Source organism: Lepisosteus oculatus, chromosome 6 (genome assembly GCF_040954835.1).
Source record: "Lepisosteus oculatus isolate fLepOcu1 chromosome 6, fLepOcu1.hap2, whole genome shotgun sequence".
NCBI lineage: Eukaryota > Metazoa > Chordata > Actinopteri > Semionotiformes > Lepisosteidae > Lepisosteus > Lepisosteus oculatus.
The window spans coordinates 21443711-21466817 of record NC_090701.1 but is presented as its reverse complement, the minus strand read 5'-3'; the positions used below and the strand labels follow the sequence as shown (position 1 = coordinate 21466817).

The 23107-nt window shown below is 39.3% G+C and overlaps 1 protein-coding gene across 8 annotated transcripts in view; it reads left to right on the top strand.

Annotated features, from left to right (window-relative positions):
- Nucleotides 1-23107, top strand: part of fam49bb (family with sequence similarity 49 member Bb) — a 68037-nt gene that overhangs the window by 133 nt on the left and 44797 nt on the right. For 2 of the 8 annotated variants that reach the window (XM_015354490.2, XM_015354489.2), the window contains exon 1: nucleotides 12676-12835. The exons of 5 other annotated variants lie outside the window; for them this stretch is intronic. The gene's annotated coding sequence lies outside the window, so the exon portion shown is untranslated. Of the gene's footprint in view, nucleotides 1-12674; nucleotides 12836-23107 lie in introns of those variants that run through there. One more of the 8 variants, XM_006634316.3, reaches the window with a different exon arrangement.

Sequence of the window (23107 nt, the reverse complement as noted above, 5' to 3'; positions counted from 1 at the left end):
GTAATTCATTTGCTAGGCAGACTGTTTGTTAATTTGTACTTTGTTTCCTGATCTGTAATTACCGACAAACTAGTGTGTTTGTAGTACTAGCATGCTTTAGAGATGTACCGTTTTTATGCGAAGGTAGTGCATGAATTGCGTGACCCGCGTGTGCTCCGGTAACACGGAGCAAAGGTTATAACTGAAAAAAAAACCTGCATCTTTCACTTTCCAGAATTTCTTCGTAGAGAATCAGATTAGCTAATGTCCTTGGTGAGGTATGTATGTCGTTGGGCTGTAAACTCTTCAATCCTTTCTGATCAATGTGCTTTCTGACGAGCAGTAGGTTTAATATTAGTTTTTCAACTATGCATTCCTTTATTTCAGTATTTTTATAGTCAATTTGTAAGATATTCCTTAAGTATTGACCACACACTGGTAATCGGGTCAGTATTTTGTTGAAGGCAGAAGCATTTAAGCAAAGATAAAATGCTTTCTCACGGAACGTGGACTCTTTCCAAACACATGGGGTGCAGATCAGGGTTATTTTTTAAAGACACGCTTGATCAGATTCTATGGATATTGTTGAAATTACTTTTAACTGTTGTAATCAAATTACACTAAAGTACTGCATCGTATACTGCATGCAACCGACGTATATACAGTATGAAGCCTACAATCCTAACTCTCCGTTTTAAAAGTAAACACATTTTCATGTCCATTCAAAAAAAATGTTCGTGTTGTTTTATTTCATATACATGTTCCGTAAAGCAGATTATCTGCACATCTCAATAAATCTGACGAACGTTTTGTCTCTACACGAAAACGCTTAAAACGGCTCAGTCAGTTACTTCCTTATAGGCAAGGCACGCCTGTTTTTTTCAGTTATGCTGTCCCACGATTAATTTTTCCTGAATATTTTAAGTTCCTTCATTCGCAAATAAGCCTGAATGTCTTTAGTTTCCCTAATGTAATAACTGGTATTGATTCGAAAATCTGCCATTGCAAATTTGCAGTAATTGTATTCTAAAACCTTAACTAGTAGCCGAAAAAAATAATTATATACATTCAGAAATATGTTCTAATAACCGATTCTAATAATGCTTTAACACCTGTATATGATGCAAAACAATTATTATTGTCGTTGTATTTTTATCACATTTAAACATTGTAAAAAAAATGTTGTGTTTAATAATGAGGATATGGTATTCTGTTTACCAAACAGACTTAACTTGAAACAGACTGAATAAAATGACAACTGTTTGCATACTGTAAAAATGTGAAACTTTGTTGACTTTTTATATCACATATAACAGATTTCAGAAAAACACAACATTAGTTTAAGGAACTGATCAGACTTAAGAATGGTAAACCATTTCAGGTGTGATCATAGGAGAAAGAAAGAGACCCTATTTATCATTTAGCATGATGTTTATGCAATGCATGATGGGAACTGAAGCCAGGGACAGCATAATCATTACATTTCAGATGTGACTGAGACCATAAAGGTTTGCTTTGATATAGCCACAGGGTGTATTTAGTTTGAGAAGAAACACAATAGGTGTTTTTTTTAATGGCAGCAGCAACACACTGTATACATGTAACATATGGTAAACGTGATTAGTCATTAAACATTCCAGTGACAATGAATACAGTTTGATTCTTTATTACATTGAAGAGGTTTGTCCCATATGTCCCATATGAAATATATCACTTCACAGTTTGTGATTATAACAGCAGAATATGAACTTTGCAGGACCTCCTTTATCTTGTTCACAGTCATTACTGTACCTTGTGTTGAATCAATCTCTTAAAGTGAAACAATTCACTCATTTGTTGAGACCAGGAAGTTTGAAATATTCATGACTTGTCAGTCATGTGATTTGGCTAAGTGCCACATATACATTTTGCTGAGACCATATAAGATCAGATGTGAGTTTGCACCCTGCTGGGTTGGAAATAGCTGATTGATTTGCATTTTGTTCCACCCCAGGTTTCAGAGCAAGTTAAATTAAAGACACAGGGACCAGGTCAAAACAGACGTGTGTTTAAAGACTACTGGTGAGATAAAAGTGTTTAACCCCTTCCCTAACATTCAGATGGTCACAAACACATAAATCCACAGACCCTGAGGTGACATGAAAAAATGTTTTGCATGCAAGCCCTAAATAGGGCAGACACGGCTTAAAGACTCACACAAGCCACTTCAGTCTTTCTTGAGGAGGAAGTGATGTGCCTGTGGGTTTGAATCTCAAGATGTGAACAAATTTTTTCACTACTGCGGGAGCACTGTCATGTTAGTTAGGTGTGAGGAAACAAAAATCTCAATAAACTTTATTTCTCTATTTCTGTTAAACTTGGGGTTAAATTATGTTTTGACAATGAAAAGCGTTAGTTAAAAAATGTTTTTGTGCAGCTTGCTTAAACTGTATGTCAGAGTGTCAGAGTGCATTTGACCTAAATTCAGTCATTTTTGCATGCACAGCTGCTGCACACATGCGTATACATTTTGCAAAGAAGCAGGCGTTCAGTACTTCATAATAAGATCCTGCTCTGGATGAGCTTGCTCTCACCCCTCTCTGTGGACAAGGGTTCTTCTCGGTCAAGGTGAGCTTGCCTCACTGCGGATCGATCAAGCAGCGGATCTATGGATCTGTGAGGTGTACAGTGATCCCATGTGCTGGGTGACTGGCAGATGAGATAGGAAAGTGCAAAGGCGAGAATCTCCCACACAGGGTAACTTCACAGACTGCTGTGGTGCTGTAGCCAGGTAGAGACTCAGGAAGTTAATGCATTCTGAGATTGAGATCATGCAGGTGGGGGTCAAAGCCGGTGAATCACAAAGCTAAATCACTAACAAGAGTTCCTGTGAGTAGTCAGGGTCCAGAGAAGCTAGGGACAAATCCAGGAAAACCTTAGCAGGCATGAGAGGAGAATTCAAGCCAAAGTCTTAAGGAAACAATCGGGGTCCCAGCATGTAAGCAGAGAAGAGTATCAAGCACAGGGGAGATTCAGGAGTTAGTAGTAAGCAAAGCAGTCTGGATTCCAATGTAGCCAGAACAATAATCCTCAAAGGGCAAAGACAAAACCATTACAGATGTTCAAGCTCTGTAAGATCAGATGTTTTACATACTGAACTGCTTGAAAAGGGCATGATCGTCAGTCGTCTTCAGGTGGTCCGGGACTCCTGTCAATTGGTATCTACGACAGCTGGACCTGAGAGACAGGTTGGAAGCTGGTGTAACTGGCTGCCACATCAATGCTAACTCACCCCTCCGCCTGTTAGTGAGGGCAAGCATGACATCTTTGAGGTGCCCGTGCATCTTCTGTGTGCAGTGCTGTTGGAAAAGTCATGCTCCTGGTGAAGTTTACGGTACGGTACTGAAGTTTAGGGAAATGCTGAAAGAACACAAGGAGATCAATTAGTCTCTGTTCCTTTTGCTGTTTTGTCCATGTACAGTATATATATATAGTGCAATAATTGATACATCTTTTATTACTACTGTATAACTGCCACTTTGGGTTAACAATTTTGGTGTATCAATCACAAATCTGTGGTCCCTGTGAATGGAGTTCCGCTCTCACTAGAAGGATTATGTACTGTATATAGATATCAGGGACTGTGTAAATTGTGGTAGCCAGACACTTTTTTGGTCAGGTTATTAACACTGGCAATGGAAAGATCACTAAATGAGTTTTCCTACAGTGCATTTATCAAGCAACTGTGGCCCACAGTTTAAATTTCACTTTGATCCTTAAAAAGACATTTCAGGGTCTTGTATATTGCGTCTTGCAAATACTATAACTTTCTATAGTAATTCCTGAGTTATTATGCCTGATCTTTCCAGATCTTTATATTACTTTTGACTGTAGTCTCTGTCAAGCAATACCATCAGCTAACAAAAAGAAGCTTTTCCAGTTCTTCTTTTAAAAAAATGCTGAGCGCAGAAGCAAAACGGGCTATTGTTGTAGTAATGAGGAGAACAGAAAAGGTCACTGTCGAACCATAAAAAAAGAAAAAAAGGAGAACTTGGATAAAGGTTGAGTATAGCAGACTTTGGAGGCATGCACACTATCACCTTATTGCAGTTTGGAAGCTGACTCAACACAAAATTCAGAGTTTTTATAGTGATAGAATAAAAATGCTATAGCCAAAATTCATGTGAATGAGGAAGTCATGGGCCACTGTATGCCTTTGTTTAGACTTTTCCCTCACATTTGCAGTTCCATCAAATTGAGCAAGATAATACTAAGCTCTTTACATTTCAGATATTTTATCCCCCCCTTTTAAAGACGTGTTGACACAGTGTAGTCATGCAATTTAAGCCAATGAAGATTTTTTGACAGTTCTTTCCACTAGGCAACTGGAAATTAAAATGTGTGTTCCTTTTTTTAAAAATTCTGACACTGTGCTATTCTTAGACTGTAAAATGACAGTGTTTTGTGGCTGAAGTGCATAAGTCACTGAAGACTTATTTTTCTTCTTTTGTGTACTTCTAAATTTAAGTGTTCTGTTTGTGGTGCAGCAAGTCCCAGAGTTGAATGTTTGCTTCTGCTAATGTTATTGATCTGGAGTTCTACTCTGTCACACCACTGTGATGCTCTGCTTTTGTGAAGTGCTGCTCTGGACGTCACTTTGAAGGTGGAATAAAATGCCTGCTGAGCACCACTTTCTTAAACACACGCAGCACTGCATCTCTTTCAAGTCGTTACTAGGGGAGCTTCTCATGTTCATGGCATTTCCTTTATTACTGTGGCTCTGAGCATCTACAGTACCATGTGGTGCCCCCCTGAAAATGTTCCTACTTTCCATTTGTACATCTGTGAATATACATACTATATCACACAAGGACAAATGCACATAGGCCTATGTTATGTATTGTTGTGTTTTATTCAGGAAAAAAACAAGGTAGCCAAGTTTAAAAATAAGTTAATAATATATTTATAATAATTCCTTATACCTATATAGTGATTTCCTGGACACTCCATTCAAAGTGCTTCACAGGTAATGGGGACTCCCCTCCACCACCATTAATGTGTAGCATCCACCTGGATGATGTGACAGCACATAGTGTGCCAGAACACTCACCACACATCAGCTATCAGTGGGGAGAAGAGCAGAGTAATGAAGCCAAATCATAGATAGGGATTATTCAGAGACCATGATTGGTAAAGTCCAATGTGAAATTTGGCCAGGACACCGCGGTAACACCCCTACTTTTTTTGAGAAATGCCCTGGGATTTTTAATGACCACAGAGAGTCAGGACCTCGGTTTTACGTCTCATCCGAAGAACGGCGCCTTTTTACAGTATAGTGTCCCTGTCATTATACTGGGGCATTAGGACACACACAGAGTGCAGGATGAGCGCCCCCTGCTGCCCCCACTAACACCTCTTCCAGCAGCAGCCGTAGTTTTTCCCAGGAGGACTCCCATCCAGGTACTGACCAGGCTCACTTACTGTACCTTCAGTGGATTGCCACTTGTGGGTTATGAGTTGCAGGGTGATATGGCTGTTTTATGGCCATTTTAATACTCATTTATTGGATTGAGGTTACTATTTTATAAAAGTAACGATTACAAATAAATGGCACGTGACATAGAAGTATCAAGCAGTGACATTTTAAAGATAAAATAATAACGTTGGTTGATAAAAATGTGGCCAAACACAGTTTAAGTGAGGAATAAAAGCCTCTAGAGGTTTGTCTTCCCAAAGGAAGCTCTTTATCAACATCATTTCCATGGAAAGCACAGATGGCAGTGTGTTATCATATATGTTAAAGCTTTTGGATAACTGGCAACATTTTAAAAAACAATGTGTTTCACATTGACCAGATGTTATAAGTGATTCATACAGACCAACGTCTTTTATTTGAGGCTCATCAAAATGTGCTATAACCGCTTGCTTATACTTTAGATACTTGTGACATTTACTGGTTAGGGCTCTGGACACAGTGTCACAGAAGTGTGAGTTTAAGCATCTGATGTAGACATTACTGTTGTATCAAAGAGCAAAGTGCTTTATTCAGCATGCTCCACCCCACCCACCCCACAGACTGGAGGGGTCTAAGAACATCGAGGCCATCTATAAGAAAGGACAGAGCCGACTTTACTTCTTGAGGAGGCTCAGGTCCTTCAATGTGTGTAGTAAGATGCTACACATGTTTTATCAGTCGGTGGTAGCGAGTGCCATTTTCTACGCAGTGGTGTGCTGGGGCTCTGGGATTAGAGCAGTAGATTCCAAAAGGCTGAACAAGCTCATCAGGAGAGCAAGCTCTGTCATTGGGTCTGACCTGGACCCCTTGGAGGTAGTGGCTGAGAGGAGAATGATGTCCAAACTAGAGGCCATCATGGACAACTTCTCCCATCCCCTCTATGACAGGCTTGCAGGAATGAAGAGCACGTTCAGCAATAGACTGATTCATCCACGGTGCGACAGGGAACGCTACAGGAGGTCATTCTTGCCGTCTGCCATAAGACTGTACAACGCATCCACCTTGCGTCTTGGCAGAGGCAACAGCGACAGTGACCTGTTTCTGGACTAAACGCATATACACATCTACTGCTACATCTGTTCTCTTTCTTTTTCTTTTTCCCGTTTACAACCACTTTTGTGCAATATATGCCAGGGACCTGTGCAATACATTTATATTTATATTTATATCTATGGTTGCATCTATATTTATATTCATACGTGTGATACGATTTTCTGTGTACTGTTCTGTTCTAGTTTGTTCTTGTGTGTCCGGACTGTGAGTAACTCTTGTATGTATTGTATGTATTGTACTATTATTATATAATTCGTTACACTGTGGCTGTGTTGTGTGTGTTAAGCTGCTGTTGCACTGCAATTTACCTCACGGGATCAATAAAGTATCTATCTATCTATCTATCTATCTATCTATCTATCTATCTATCTATCTATCTATCTACCGGCTGTACAAATGGGTACCAGCATTGCAGAGAGGTGCGGGGTTATTCTTTGTTGGATTAACAGAGGGAAGCTTGTACTCTCAACTCACTTCTGCTTCTGAATTTCCAAACTAATACCCTAGTATGGTGACAGTGGTTACTGGGGTGTAGGAGGTGTCATCTGTCATGTGGGATCTTAAACCAGAGTCTGGAATACTTGGTTGTAAGAGATCTGTTCATAAAAGTAGGGGTGAATGAGAATTCTGAATGGCTAAATTGCAACCTGGTCTTGCAGATTCTGACTTTCCTAAAGCCTTAATTCAATTGTTGAAGTCTCCACGCGATGTGCTGTTTGGTGGGGTTGCAGGCCAATAATAACTGTGTCTAAAATCATGGATAAAGTTTGCCCCCTGTTACTAGCTTCTGAGGTGCAAAGCACAATTTAAACACATCTGTTACACAAAACCATTATTAATGATACAAGATGAGGATAAATTTAGGTTCTGGTCTATTTATAGGCTTATGAAGAAGACATTAATCTTAACTGAACACTTCTGCTCTTTGAAGTTTTCTGATGGTTATGAAGTAAGCTGGTGCTGTGCTGTATATTTACAGCATCAGTCCTCAATAGATGTAGTGCCACTTAGCCATGGTCATCTGGATCTGGAATTATAAACCCTATTTTTTTCTCAAAATGCATGTACATGTACAGCCCTTTGACAGATGAACAAGCGCCCCTCCAGTATGATTAAACAGAAAAAAATCGCTTGGTGTAAACCAAATTCAATTGAAAGCATTTAGTTACTGTAAAAGTGTTAGAAACAGAGTGCAGGCTGTGATAATTGACACATTTGTTTTTGTTTCCTCTGCTGTGAAGTTTTGAAACGTTTAAAAAAAAAGTGATGGTAGGCTGGCAGAAGGGGAGCCACAATTCAGAACCTACTGTAGGCTAAGATTCCTTTGTAAAGAATCTCAAGCAGCTTTTGCGTAAGCTAATTTTAATGCCTTTTTAAAGCCTGCACCAACTTGACACGGTAATGTGTTTTCACTTTAATCTGACTCCAACTTCTGTTTGTACTGTCAGCCGTCCGCTGAATCAAAGGTGGATTAAAGCTGATCTTCACACATACTGCTGCATGCCATGGCTGTCGCGTGGTGTATTTGTGAACAAAGTGCTCTAACTCTTGCATTCTTAAAACAGAGCTGGGGTGGTGCTTTGTGTACTGTAAGGAAAATATACACTGTCTTGCAGAAGTATTTGGCCCCTTTCAATGATGTCACATTTCGTTGAATTACATGCAGCATGCATTGAAATCAAAATGTGAATGCTCAAAACTGAACACATTCATGGGTGGAAAAGTGAAAATGTCAGCTGAAATGGCAAACAAAAATAAAAAAAAAACTAAAGAAATACATTCAACACCTGATCGTTAGCACGTTGGTAGCAGTTCAAGCTCTGATTCTTTTTGTGTAGGTCTCTACCCACTTTGTACAATGGGAGGGTGCACTTTTCACCCATACCTCTTTGCAATCAAATTCATGAAAAGTGAATATTCATCCCAGATTTACAGCAGGGCTTTAGCATATTGAAACATATTTAAGATTCACTTCTACTGTGATGGCATGGATTAGTATTTCTGCCTTACAGCACTTTGGCCCTGGGTTCAGTTCCCATTCTGGGGGGTCCACACGCTACCTGTGTGGAGTTTATTTGTTTTCTGTTTATGTGGGTTTCCTCCTACAGTCCAAAAATATATTGGTAGGTTAACTGGCTTCTGGGAAAATTGGCCCTAGGTGTGCGTGTGTGTACTGTATGTCCATTTTGCATATCTGTGTGTGTGCCCAGTGAAAGATTGGGGTCCCACCCAGGATGTATCCTGCCTTGCACCTGTTGCTTTCTGAGACAGGCTCTGGCTCCCCTCTGACCCTGAAGTGGAAGAAGTGATTAGAAAATTGATGGATTTGCTTGTACTTTGCTAAATCTATCCGTAGGGATGGTATTGACTGGGTGATGCGCTCTGTTGGGTTTGCTCCAGATAGAACACTTCACATTAAGCTCAAAGAATTCCAATTTAGTCTGACCTTTCAAAGTCATTGTTGGCCTCATTGTGGCATCCCTAACCAGATTCCTCCTTGCCTGGTTGCTCAGTTTGGAGGAACAGACTAATATAAGCATTGTCTAGATGGTAAGATGTACATTTCACATTCTTTCTTTGTAGTTTTCACTAACATTTAACATCTTTCATCCAGAAGTGTGTTTGGTTTGACATTTAAGTTTTGATTAATAATGTCCACTTAAAAAGGTTTGCATAATTTGTCATTTAAATGGCACGCCATTTAAAGAGAGTGAATAGTTTTGCGAAACGGTGTATGTTCAAGTGGACAGAGTTTATAGGAAGAAGGAAACATGTTTCACATTTATCTGGAAGCTACAATGGTATGTCCAAAGTGTTTTAATTTCTCTATGTGGGAACTGAATATCTTTACATTGTATATCAAGAAGCCACAGCAAAGATAGTGTCTTTCAAAACTATGTAGACAAATGCAGTTTTGCTGTTTTCACTTTTGTTTGCTTTAAAGATTGCTCTTACAACACTTTGAAATATCCATTAATATTTGTTATATGCACAACCTACTCCACACATTCAAAGCAAAAAAGAATATGAAATTCAAACAGAATAGTTATGATTTATTTATGTAGTGTTCAACCCCTTTTTCTGTGGAAAATGTAAATCAATTTAGGTGCATAAAATGACTTTAAAAAGCCACACATTTAGTGTACATTCAGTCATTGTACAATATTAGAGATTCACATGTTTTCTGAATAAATACACCTGTCTCTGTATGATCCCTACGTCTGTCAAACAAAGATTCAACCACAAAGACCAGGAGCTTAAAGAACAACTTTGGGATAAAGTTGTATAAAGACAAGGATCAGGGGGAGGATATAAAACATTTCAAAGGCCCTCAATATCTATAATAATACCCTCTTTGAACATGGTGAAGTCTATTATTTACGTAGAAGCAAAAGACACCTGACACAGTTTAGATCACACTGTTCATCCAAACTGTTTGAGCTGTATGGAACTGATAAAAAAGACATCTTAAATCTCTTATAGACAAAGAAGCTTTTAAGTGATACTGAGAACATGTCAGGAACACTTTTGTGGCCAGACAAAACAAAATTTGAACTTTTTGGTCTAAATGCAAAATCTTATCTTTGAGGCCAACCCGTTTAGTGCCTCATTCAGTCAACAGCATTTCTACTGTCAAGCATGGTGATGGCAGCGTTTTATTATTGCTTTGCTTCTCAATGACAAAACTGATGGTACTATAGATGGACCAAAGTACTGGCACGAAAACCTGCTTCAGACATAAAACTGTCTCAAAAATGCACCTTGCGGCGGGCAGTGATCCAAAGCACACAGGCAAAGCTACACTGGAGTGGCTTAAGAAGAAGAAAGTGGTTCTGATAAAATTTGGACTTCGGTCCCATTGGAAATCCTGTAAAATGACTTGAAAATGGGTGTCCATAAGCAAACCAAAAGCAACTTCTGAAAGCTTGAGCAAATCTAACAAGACAAATTGGAAATAATTGCACCTTGCAGGTGAGCAAAGGTGATGGAGACTTATCCAAATAGACTTCCTGTAGATAATGAGTTCACGGGTCTGAATGCTTATGCAATCAACATATTTCATTTTTTCCCTTTTTAGTTTTTGCGGACCTTTGCTTGAACTAACCTTAACCTTAAATGTTTCAGTTGAAGAAATAAGGTTTTGAATAAACCTTTAAAGTTAAAGACATGTGTATGCGTCATTGTGTAATTTCCCAAAATGGACATCATGGGAAGAGCCTGAATACTTCTGCAAGGCACTGGCATATGGGGACCCATTTTATCCACATCCGAAGGGAAGTACCCATCGGGGAACATGTAGCAGCCAGGATATACCAGCTATCCAACTACACAACAGATCAGGCAGAGAAGTAAGAAATTGTTTCACCATTTGAATTTAGGGAAAACTTTCACGAGGCCAGATTATATATACCCACATTGGAATGTAGTGAGGATGAGTGGATTAACAACCCTGTTCTTTTGAACAGTGTCATGGGATTTTTATTGGACCTCGGTTTAATGTCTCCTCTAAAATACAGGAGCTCTTTTGGTATTGTTTCTTTGCTCACAATTCTGGGGGATTGGTTAGGAAATTGTGGTCTAGAGGGAATGTCCTGGTCCACCTACTGTACTGTACATCACCTGCAGAAGCCACCTGGTTTTCCTTTGGGGTCTTATCACCTCACCACTTAATTTGAGGTGAGGTGTTAGTGGGGCCAGCAGGGGGTGCTCACCCTGTGGTCCATGTGGGTCCTAATGCCCCAGTATAGTGACGGGGACACTATACTGTAAACAGGTGCCGTCCTTCGGATGAGACGTAAAACCGAGGTCCTGACCCCCAGGGCGTTTCTCGAAAAGAGTAGGGGTGTAACCCCGGCGTCCTGGCCAAATTTCCCATTGGCCCTCACCAATCATGGCCTCCTAATAATCCCCATCTATGAATTGGCTCCATTACTCTGCTCTCCTCCCCACTGATAGCTGATGTGTGGTGAGTGTTCTGGCGCACTATGGCTGCCGTCGCATCATCCAGGTGGATGCTGCACATTGGTGGTGGTGGAGGGGAGTCCCCATTACCTGTAAAGCGCTTTGAGTGGAATGTCCAGAAAAGCGCTATATAAGTGTAAGCAATTATTATTATTATTATTATTATTATTATTATTATTATTATTATTATTATTTCCCATTTCCTCATATTATTCTTGGGAATGTCTACATGATTTACAGAAGTGCTTTTTTTAACAATTATCTCATTCTTTGCAACATTAAAAACAGATGTAAACTTTAAGTATGTTCCTGCAGGTTGAAAATGTGACCATTAAAGTTTAAAAAATCAATAGCAATAAAGAAATAAACCTTTCATGATGATGAAATGTGAAAAGGCTAGGCCTGCCTGTTGAGATGGATTTTCTACATCCTAATGATAATTTTGTTAGATTTATGGCTTTCTCACGCAGTTTTGTTTGAGATCTCTATGCAGTTATTTATGTAAAGCACTAAAACAGAACAAACAAAACAGCATTTTCTAACTGCCTTGTTCACTCAAGAACTTACTGTAGCTGTCTAATCTATTGACATCTCTGATTTTCATACAATATCTCTCCCTCTCCAATTTCACACAATCAGCCTATAATAATAATAATTAATAAAAATAATGAAAAAGCTATCAAAAGGTCGGCAGTCATTGACCCTTGATTTGACACAATTCATGTTCCCAAATGTATTCACAAAATAAAATATCAATTTTACAGATGATAAAGAAATTTAAAAACAATTTACCAGTGAAACGATAATTAAAAATCATAATGGATGAGTGTGGCGATGTAATTTCTTGTGGTTTCTGTCGTTGCGGGCTGTATTGTGTCCGTTGAGGCGACATGAGGGTCACTAATGCAGCCATTAACACATTTTAGGCTGCCTACACCTGTTAAACGCTTTTGGTTTGATCCTTTTATAGGTAATGCTGGATCTTGCCAAATTGTTAATTAACCTTATATTTTAATTATTTTTACGCCAAATGCATGCCTTTCGAAACTGCACGATACAGCAGCGTAGTGAAATGTACTGAACTTTAAATCGAAGGATAGTAAGATTCGTCGTGAACATCCTCAGTTCCTGTAGCTGAATCTAATCGACGATAGGACCCAGAGGAAAACCAGTGTGTGTGTGAGAATGAGTGCGAGGCGCTGGTGTTGAAGGTGGAAGTATCTTGGTTCACGTACTGGTATTTAAAAAGGAAGAACCTTCTGTGTAAAATTACAATTAACCTAGTTCGATTTAAATTGAAATACCTCCGGCTATGTAATCCAAGGATTCATCCACGTATTGCTTAAGGTAAGAATGGAGCAACCCATCGTTAATCGTTTGCAGTTTTGCATTTTATTTCGGTTTTTGTGTCAGGTTGGGTTAACCCAGCGGAGCATGGGACTAGAGTGTGTGGCTTAGCCAAGGGAGGTGCCTGAAGTCTGGGGCACATGTAATAGAAATCCGTGCGATTTCGGTTTCTCGTGACATTTTCGCAGTGATACAGTGTAACTTGTCCAAAGGCAGAGCGATTGGAAGAGAAATTGTTAGTTCTAGCCCGTATGTCTCTTGTATTGTGCTGCATTGTATTTTTTCCTCATGGAAAGCTGTTAGTTTTGAAATTAATGTTCGTAATGTCTGTAGTAGGGTGAAAGTAGAGACATAGTTTTAAAAATAATACAAACATCTAGATTGTGTTGTCTAGTAAATTCACTAGAAACTGCTAGGTAAATCAGTACGCATTATAGAAATTCCGGATTCGCCTGGTGGGTTAATATATAATTCTATTTTCTTAATGAAATCGACACAGCAATATGCAATCCTTGGACAATGCTTTTAAGTTCTTAAGCTTAATTTCAAAGTTTATTGTATGTCTGTTACCGAGACCATCAAAATTACAAGTAAACACAACAGACCAACGCCAGAGCTACTAAACTGAACCGCATTAAAATCAATAAATGCCATTTAGCTTTTATCGTAGAATTAATCTCATTTTTAGATTTATTCCTGATTTCGCTCCAAACATGTAATATTTTCTTTCTGAAATAACAGAAAAAGATCCAATTTTATAAACCACACTTCACTAGATACATATTTTAAATCAATAAGGAAAACGCTTAAGTTATTAAGCCAAATGCCCATACATTTCAGGATAACCTGAAAGGTGTGAGTTGACGGTTTTAACTTGCGGGATTGAACTTCACTGTACAGTGATCATGCAGTATATTTCACGGCACTAAAGAATGTTTTGAGTGTACTTGAAATCAAGGCTTTGGTAACCATTTGTTATTTTTAAAGAGCCACGTGTACTGTATAGAGTGGTTATAAAGCCCTACTATTTTTGTACAATCTTAACATTGGAGGTGGCTTTCTTTTCTTCTGTATTATTAACTTTCCTTTGTGCTCTGCCCTCAGGATCTTTTTTTCCCTCTGTACTGTTTTACCTTATAATAATAATAATGTTCTAAGTATCCATATAGAAAAGTTCTTTATATTATATATTTAAACTCTTTAAATTGACCTTTTTTTAAAAGAAAAAAAGGTAGAAAATAAGAGGAGTGATTTTTTTTGTGTGTGTACTGATCTGAATTCTTTTAGTACTGTTCAGACATCTGAACAGTATAGGCCTGTTTGCATGTTAAAGCATGTGAATCTTGTGATTCAAGGAATGTGTGCGTAAAAAGCATGTAAAAGACATGGTTCGGCTCTTTGTTTTGCCTGGGTGTAATAAGGGTTTTGTAGAAATCTTGGTTTTGACACTGTTGCTCTTTCCTTCCCAGAAGGGAGTGCACTGTAACAGAGCTGTGATAAGAATATCTTTTCTGTTAAGGCCTTACTTAAGTCTTGTGAGGGATATCACTCCCTTTCTTGTACTGTTCAATTCCTGTTGTACTTGCTGCTTTTTCCTTGTAAGCTTATAGAGATTTTAGGTGATTTAATCAGATTGCCTTGGTCCTCTTTCGCAAGTGATTCAAGTATGGATTTAGATGTGCATTTAAGTTTAGGTTTTGCATTTTTTTTTATCTTCCTGGGTGATGCCTTTTATTTCCTAAAAAGATATCCAAAACAGCCATAGTGACCTTGTGTGAACCATCAAAGTTTTTTTTAAATGAGATCACTGAATTATAGTTAGGGCTTCTTCTTTTTGTTTTTAATAAGGTCTTTTATTCTTGAACTTTTCAGTGCAGTCAGAAGTATGTCCTACCATAAATTTGCTTCGATTTATTGCAGGTTGTGGCACTCAGAGCTTGCTGTGAAATTTGGGCTGGGAGTCCAGTAATGAAGGACAGCCTAAAATGGCTGTGTGGGATTGGAAATGGGACATTACATGGTGTCTGCCACAGATAGCCAAGGGTGTTCATCCATCAGTCACTTTGTGCTCATAATGTTGTGTATACTATGTCAATGTCGTCACCTTTTTCCTGTTACAGTTCTTCATTTCTCACTCAGTCCATATCCTGTTGTGTATGCTTTTTGTGGCTCTTTGTTGTCATTTCTGCATAGTTTATCACTTACCTTGCTGCAGTTCAGGGATTGTCTTTTCACCTGACTTTAAAGATTTCTCAAAGCTGAGTACGAATTCAAACTGTGTGTGAGGTGCAGGATTCAAGGAGCTGTGTTTTTCTGTGCAGTGCCTGTGTCTGTCCCAGTTTTCTGTGCCGTGGAAGCTCTGCGCAGAAGCTGTCTTTCTGGGTGTTAAAAATGAGAAGTTGCATTCAACGGACGAGTAACAAACAGCCACAATAATGACACTTAACACAAATGCAGAAATTACGAACTAGTGAGAAATGAAATAGCAGGACAGTTCAAGTGGCAGAAACTAAATTAAGCTTGGTCATATTTACCCAGCCGGTTTGGATTAGTCAGTTACACTTCTACGTCTCATCTTAAAGCTCCCTATAACCTCATATACATATATTTATATACCCTCATATTCCTCAGATAATGAGGAAGGGCAGGTTCCTCTGAACTGCCCACCCCTTTGTCATTCTGCATTTGAGGTACTTCACAAGGTTCTGGCACACCAGGAGGAGTGACGTGTTCTTTGCTGATGCCCTTGCAATCCTGCAGGTGCCCAGGAAATCTCGGTGGGTGTTACTTAACCAGGAGCTTAGAGCCTTTGAGGACTAATCCCAAACCTATTAATGGTGGTATCCCAGTATAACAGGACATGACTATAGGCCTCCCATAAATCATCAGTTTATTAGGACCTGGAACAAATGAATGTTTTTAAGCAATGTGGCAAGTCATTTATCAAAACTGGAGTGGACGATTCCTATGCTTAAATCGGGGGTGGCTTAATTCCTGGTGCTGGAAGGTTTTGTTTTATTTGCTGGTTTTCAGTCCAGCTCCGCTCTTCTTGAGTTAAACCAACTGGTGATTGGCATAGCTCGACCAATTTAACACCTTCGAGCTCTTCTGATGCTCCTGCTTTGAAGAAAGCTTGAAAACCTGTGGATCAGGAGTCTCATTACTGAAGGGCCTAGTGTCTTCTGGCTTGTTTCTCCCACATTCTCAGTTATGCATATGTAACTTAATTCGCTGCATAATTCTAAAACATGTGAGCAGGCTCTGAGATTAGTTATAGGGAGCTGTTGTTTTAAATGACGTGGGTGTCGTGGGTAATCTAACATAAAAGACTTGTATGTGTCTAATTTAGAAAACAGTTATGTCAGTTGTTTAACTGACTACTCGGGTCAAAACTAAAACTAGGAAATGTGGCACACATGCAGAATGTGTGTTTAAACCCTTGCTGTAGACGCACTGGTCTTCCAGGCACCAGAAGTGCCCTTTCTCTGGCTGGTATCAAATAAGCTGCTATAGTGGACAAGTGTTCTGTGTCTTCAGTATCAGATCAGTAACTTCTGTCACCCAGTTCTGGTTTAAAGTGCATCAGATTGTTCTGTAGTGAGTGTAGGGATGGTACAGGTGGTGTAGCAACCACAGCTACTGCTGGCTGGGCTATAGCAGTGTTAATTACCTCTCTGCAAGAGCAGGAATGAGGGCCACAAAAGCTGAGAATGCTGGCTGGCACACTGCTTTCAGTTACTTCTTAATAATGGGATTTTTTTTTTTTGGAGTCTCATGATGTCTGTGATGTAATCCAGCTTTGTTCATTTCAGGGAATGTGAAATCAGTATTCTGATTGCAGGACAATACTTTTGTACAACAAATTATCATTACAAAATACCTCTCGGGGACTATCAATGTACCACTTTGAAAACAAATCCCTCGTCAGGAATTCCTGTGCGCTGTATGCAATCCTGCAGCTCTTTAAATTATATTTGTTCTTTGTGAGGCACATTATTGCTCTCTATGTGTTTCATTCACCTATAGAAATGTTCTTTTAAAATTTGACCAAGTCTTATTTATTATATAGTATAACACTGGGCAAACACTGAAATTCAGAATCTAACTTTTGGCACCAAAATGTGAAATACAGAGGGGTTAGAAGTCTGAATGTTTAAAGTGACTTGGTAGCGTGAATCGTTGTATTTTTGTGCCTGATTAAGAGCCACAGTATTTACTTTATGTATTGTTTCAAAGTTACAGTTAAAAACTTTATTTTTCTATCCTTCTAGAACTTAGTCCTAAAATGTGTATCAACTAATGATCTGAGTTCTGTGCTAGCTCTTTACACTGCAGGTTTCAAGTACAGTGAACACCATCGTCTGTAGGAATCCATTGTGTACCTGTTACCCCACACTCTTCAGGTGGAGTCTATGGGCAGTATCCAGCACTGTCATTTGGCATATTTGTCAATAAGAACAAATAATAGGTTTATTCCGTGCTGAAAAGAGAAGAAAGGAAACACAATGTTTCAGCTGTGGAACCATCACACCCGAAGAAGGCTCCACAGCCGAAACGTTGAGTTTCCTTTCTTCTCTTTTCAGCATGGAATAAACCTTTACTTGTTCCTTTGCAGCCTATGCATGCTGACTCAGCTTCTGACAACTATATTGATCAATATTTCATTGTAAAGAAAATAGTGGCTTTGCGCACTTCCAGAGCTTCAGGTGTAGTCTCTGCTTGCAAGCAGCCTTCAGGTTATGTGGCTTTTGGCTGTGTATTATGTTGCCAGTCTGGGGTGGGGGTGTTGAGTCGGCTGCATTGTAAAGGCTGCTGGCCTTTAGGTTCAGGTTTCCCATTAAGTCTGATGACTCTCCGGGGAAAGATGACGGCCAAAAACTCTTAACGGATGACTGGCTATGGGCTACAGTATGAAATTGCACTATAAAAGTGCCTGTGTTAATTTTTTCTGCACGTCCTTGCCAAAATGAGCAATCCTATCGCTTTTGTTGTGCTTTTTTAGAAGGCCGAAAGGGTATATTCCACACCTGCCTCTGCTGTGGTTCCACTGTAATAGTTTTTTATTGCATTACATTTTGATTAAAATGACAGCTGCAGTTGAGGGAAGCAGCTCTCCTCTTATATTGACGGGGAAGACAAGTATTGGTAAAATATTACCAGTACTTGTCAGGGAAATGAAAGTATGTGTGACTGAAACCAATCTACTCATGTCTTAACTATCCTTTTTTACTTTAATTGTTTTCTTAATTGTCCTGTTTGGTGGTGGTGGAGTGACAGGGTCATTTTGCAATGCCTTTTACTTAAAGAAAAAGTGCAGTATTTTGTCATTTTCACATTTTCAATAAGCACTTATGCAATTCCGGGTCACGGTGTCCTGGAACCTATTCCAGCAAGCAACAGGCATACCTCAGACAGGACACTAGTAGTCCATTGCAGGGCACACAAGAGACACAAACATGCTCACACTTGCACCGAGGACACTTTTGTTTCTGCAGAACCCAATTAACCTACCAGCTTGTCTTTGGACCGTGTGAGGAAACCAGAGCTCTTGGTGGAAACCCACAGGAAGCTGGGGATAACATACAACCTCCTTGCAGACAGCACCCCAGGAACTGAACCCAGGGCCCTGGTTTTGCGAGGCACCAATGCTATCCACTGCGCCCCTGTGCTGCCTGTTTTTCTTCCTCTAAAAGCAGATTGTTAAAATCTTTTGCATAATGTTATCCGAATCATGGTACACCCCAGCCCTTCTCCCTCATTTCATATATTCACATCTATTTCCTGCTTCACAAGAGCAGATATTGTGAGGAATGTGTGATACTGGGTTGTATGACTGATTAATTTTCTGTTTTCCCATTGATGATGATAGGCACACCCACTGTAGCATTGACTCTGGTCATCCTTTGCCATGCAGGCCCAATTCACTCATTAGAGACTTAAGTGGCGCTTAGAAAGTAATGAGTAAATCACTCTTGTTTAAAGTGTGAAATCTGGATGATGGCATGCATTGAGCTAAATCGATCCAATGCAAGGCGGTCATAGGCTAGTCAGGGTTCTCTGTAACTGATGGCATGAAAACCCTCCCAAGTCTGCTCCAACGCGCATTCCTGATACCCCAAGTTATGTTAATGCAAGAAATGGTGTTGCATGGCTGAAATTCTATCTTGATATGAAAAAGCTGGGCTTTTGTGAAAGGGACAGCAGCATCGTTCCACGTGGAGGTTTAAACTGGAGTGGAATGTCTCTGCCCTTCCAGGTTGAGAATGAAACGCACAGGGACTTCATTACGTAGATCTCCAATTTCTCATCCTGTATTGAGAGTTGGGACAGAGTGCGAGATGAAGGTTGTCAGAATAGGATTGCCTTTCTCTTGGATTAGAAGATAGATTGCACTCTTGGCAGGGTATTTTTACTTATGACCCTTCCCCACCAAAGAAAAATCATAATTGCATCATTAATTTGCAGAATTAATTGCATTTAATGCTGTTACTAAACATTTTAACTGTGGTGAAAAAAGCTTAACACCTAACTAGAAGGTTTAAGAACTGGTAAGATGTGGCTTGAGGATTTGTATTATTACTATTATTAATAGTAATATAGCCACTAGTAGAGCTTAATACAAAAATGGATGGGTTTGCATTTCTTTAAATAAAAAAAAACAAACAAAACAATTTGGAGATAAATACAATGTGAGAGAATCTTAAACCTTCTATAAGTGTTGCTTTTACCAAAGTAGTTGTGAGATTAAGCATGTGCTTTTGTGAAAAGGGGTGTTTTGTGGGGAGGGACACCTGCATTTCTCTTGCAGTGCAGTCTTGATTTAAACCACCACCTCCAGAAGGGAAGGGCGATTTCCTTCAGTGCTTGAACAGAAGCTGCTCCTGCAGCCTCATACTGTACATTCCTTCCTTACACTCGGCAGAGTGCTCTGGGGCTACTTCTTTGAAGCCGCCTCTCAGTGAAAACCGCGGCATGCTTGGATTTTGCTTTGGACTCTGTCTTTGTTCTCGCATGGTGTCATTGGTCTGTCAGCTGAAGCCCATTGCCAAGAGCTTGCAGCTCCTGTTTCACGAGGTGATGGCCACTGTGCCAGAGCAACCGATGACAAACGAGTCTGTTCAGCAGGCTCAAGTGGTTTTGACACATCGTCTCCTATCGGGGTCTCGACGATTAACTTGTGTGCATGACAAAACTTGAACACTGCGGGAGGACGTGTGTCACGAGCTGGAACTTTAGAATTCATCAGTACAGCAAGTCCAACATTTAATTTACATGGGACTTTACATTTTTTTAGTAGAGACTTAATTCCTTTAAAATTCTGCCCAGCTTTTTCCAGACTTGCAGAGATTTGCTGCTGCAGAACACCAAAGTAGGACATAAATACAACCTCTGGGCACAGCTTTTCAAATGTAGGAGCAGTAAGGGTGGCGTCCAATTTCTTTGTTAGTTGCCCCTGCAGGTTATTGCTTTTTTTTTTGTTATTAGAGTGCCTGGTTGTGCAAATACCTGAGTGTGCATGTTGCTGCAAGTAATAGGAAAAGGCATTTTAGGGAAATATATTTCTTTGCTAAAACTGGGCATTGGTACACTATTGCACAAACATTGTAACTTCCCAGGGCAGAGCGGTCTCAAAATTTTCCCTGATTGTCATTTCATCTGCATTGTGTCCTTTATTCTTTAATTTGTGGAAAGCAGTATAAAAGTAAAGAGCATCTGGAGGTCTGTGGCCTCTGTGGGATTAGTGTGTGCAGCTGTGAAGCTTTAGAGTCCCTTCAAGTTATTACTAAGGATAACCTGGTTAATTTCCTTTGAATCTGTACTGACTTTTTTCATTTTGTTCAGGATCTTCCTAGTACAACAGTAATTTCCATGAGCTGTTAAATAATTTAATCTTTTTTTTAAGAAAAGCGATTCAAAGGAAACCAACCAATCAACTTCCTGGCATTAACGGTCTTTTAGGAGGTTTCAAAAGCTTTGCTATTTAAAATGTTTGATCATTAGAGTTTCATTGTTGTTGCAGCAAGTATGATGGTTGTATTGTAGCGATCACCAGTTTAGATCCAAAGATTGTTGCATGAAGATGTCTGGAAGGCTAAGCATTTCATCCAAATACTGCAAAAATACATGAGTGGTTAATTTATTAGTCTTTATGGATGCCGGAGATTGTAAATTTGCGGGAAATTAGGAAAGGTCTAGACATTTTTTGTTTGGTACTCTTTGACAATGAATCTTCTGGTCAGGTTGACATTTGTTTCTGTCAAGTGCCTTGAAGGTATTATATAAGACAATTTGTATTTACTGGACCGCAGGAGAAGTTCTGAGCTATCTCCTTGCTACCCCACCCATATGCAGCAGAAACCGTTCATCTAACGGAAAAGCTTTCAAGTCAACTGTGAAATCGACAATTTGTGTACCACCTGAAAACAACAAGGCAAATTTAGCTACTTTTTAGTTCACTCATGGACTCAAATAAGCAGCAGGGATTTCAGCTGGAGTTAATAACTAGTAGACACTGGGCTCTAGATAACCCTGACTAGGAAGATGTTTTTCGATGTTGAGGAAAGCATGCTTTTTCTTGGGATAAGGGATATTTTATTAAACTGTATGTTATCATTCATACCATCATAAGAGTGTGGCAAAGAAAAAAACTATAGCACAAAAGGAGATATTTTCTGCCCAGCTTGGTGGTGTTATATCAGTAAGAAGGTTAATTTCTCACTGAACACTGGTCATGCTCTTTTTTGTCGCACTCAAATTAGTTTAGTAGAGTGTCAGTCTCCTATTAAAAAGCTACTGACTTCCCCACACTCATCTACCCAGAGTGTAGAAACTCGAGAAAGAGAGGAAGTATGAAACAGTGTGATTTGAATATAATATGTGGTAAGATCAAACAGAATCAATGGCAAAACAAGTGATTTCTGTCTCTTATAAAACTGACATTTGCTCATCTCTTCAGACCTCAGATGACAAAACCAATTTTAAGCACACACGTTATTCAGCAGCTTTTGTCAAGAGAATTGATGCCCCTGCCTTATCTCTGAAGGGGCAGCTTTGCTGGGATTGTATCCAATTTTTGAAGAATTTTTGGGCAGATCTGCTTCAATCTACTTGTGTATAAATGGGGAAGATTTCTTTAATTCCTACATCTCTGCACTTACAAAACCAGCTTTCCAGCTTTACAGACAGTGAGGGAAACATGCAAAACTCTTCCTTTGCATTGTGTACTATAAATAACTGCAGAATTTGATTGAGCTCCTTTTTAATGATCAGGAATGTTGAGGTTAGAATATAATTGCTTTTGGAGAAATTCTGTGCATCTTTACAGTTGTTTCTTTCAGCAGGGTGTCTTCATACAATTCTTTATACTGTATTGTTTTAAGGGACAGTCTGTTTGGTTTCAGGCATAATCAAGTACCATACTAGGATTTCCATGCTGGTGCTAGGCTTTCCTTTTGCAGTTTGCTGTCAACTGGTAGTTTTGTAACATTGATTTCTAGAAGAGAGGTCTTGAGGATTTTTTTCCCTAATTTACATTGCTGTTTGCATGAGTGTAAACACTGGGATTTTTTAAAAGAAAAATGTTTATTCATTTTACTTGTGTGAAGCAAGGTTGTTTTCTTCTAAAGTGTAAAATGAATTAGCTTGCCCTTGAGTCTTGTAGTGCCGAATTGATATTCGATGGCTGAAGAATAACAATAGACAGAAACTGTGACCTAGGATGTTTTATTATTTCTGAAGCGCAGAAAACAATAATTGCATGAGATAGGCAACTCGAAAGGGTGTCGGAGCAATCTAGTGCATTATCGATGATCTCAGCAGCAGCTGAAACGGTTAGTTGTAGCTTCTGAATTGTTTTTACAACAGGAAGTTCATTCATTTTAAGAAACACAAGCTTCTTCCTGTGGCACAAACAGTTTTGGCTAGCTTAATGTAGCACCCTGCCCCCACTGAATTTAATGGGTTGGCCGTGGTCGCCATGCTGTCATCTGCAGTCTTTATAGGAGTTTGTAGGTTTTAAATTCTGCTTTCTCAAGCGGAACATTGAAGGCTACAGAAGAGAGTGGTCAGTGCTCTGGGCTGAGCCATGTTTAGGCCTGCTATGCAAGAAAAATAACCTATGGTTTTGCTGCATTTCAGGTTCGGTTTTTCAGTCCCCAAAGGTGTATCGCATGTCATGCGCAATAACTTTGAAAGCTTTTGAAAGCTTGTGCTCCAATAAGAATCTTGGTTTTAGAATACGTATAGTACATTGCACTAAGAAGGATCACTTTT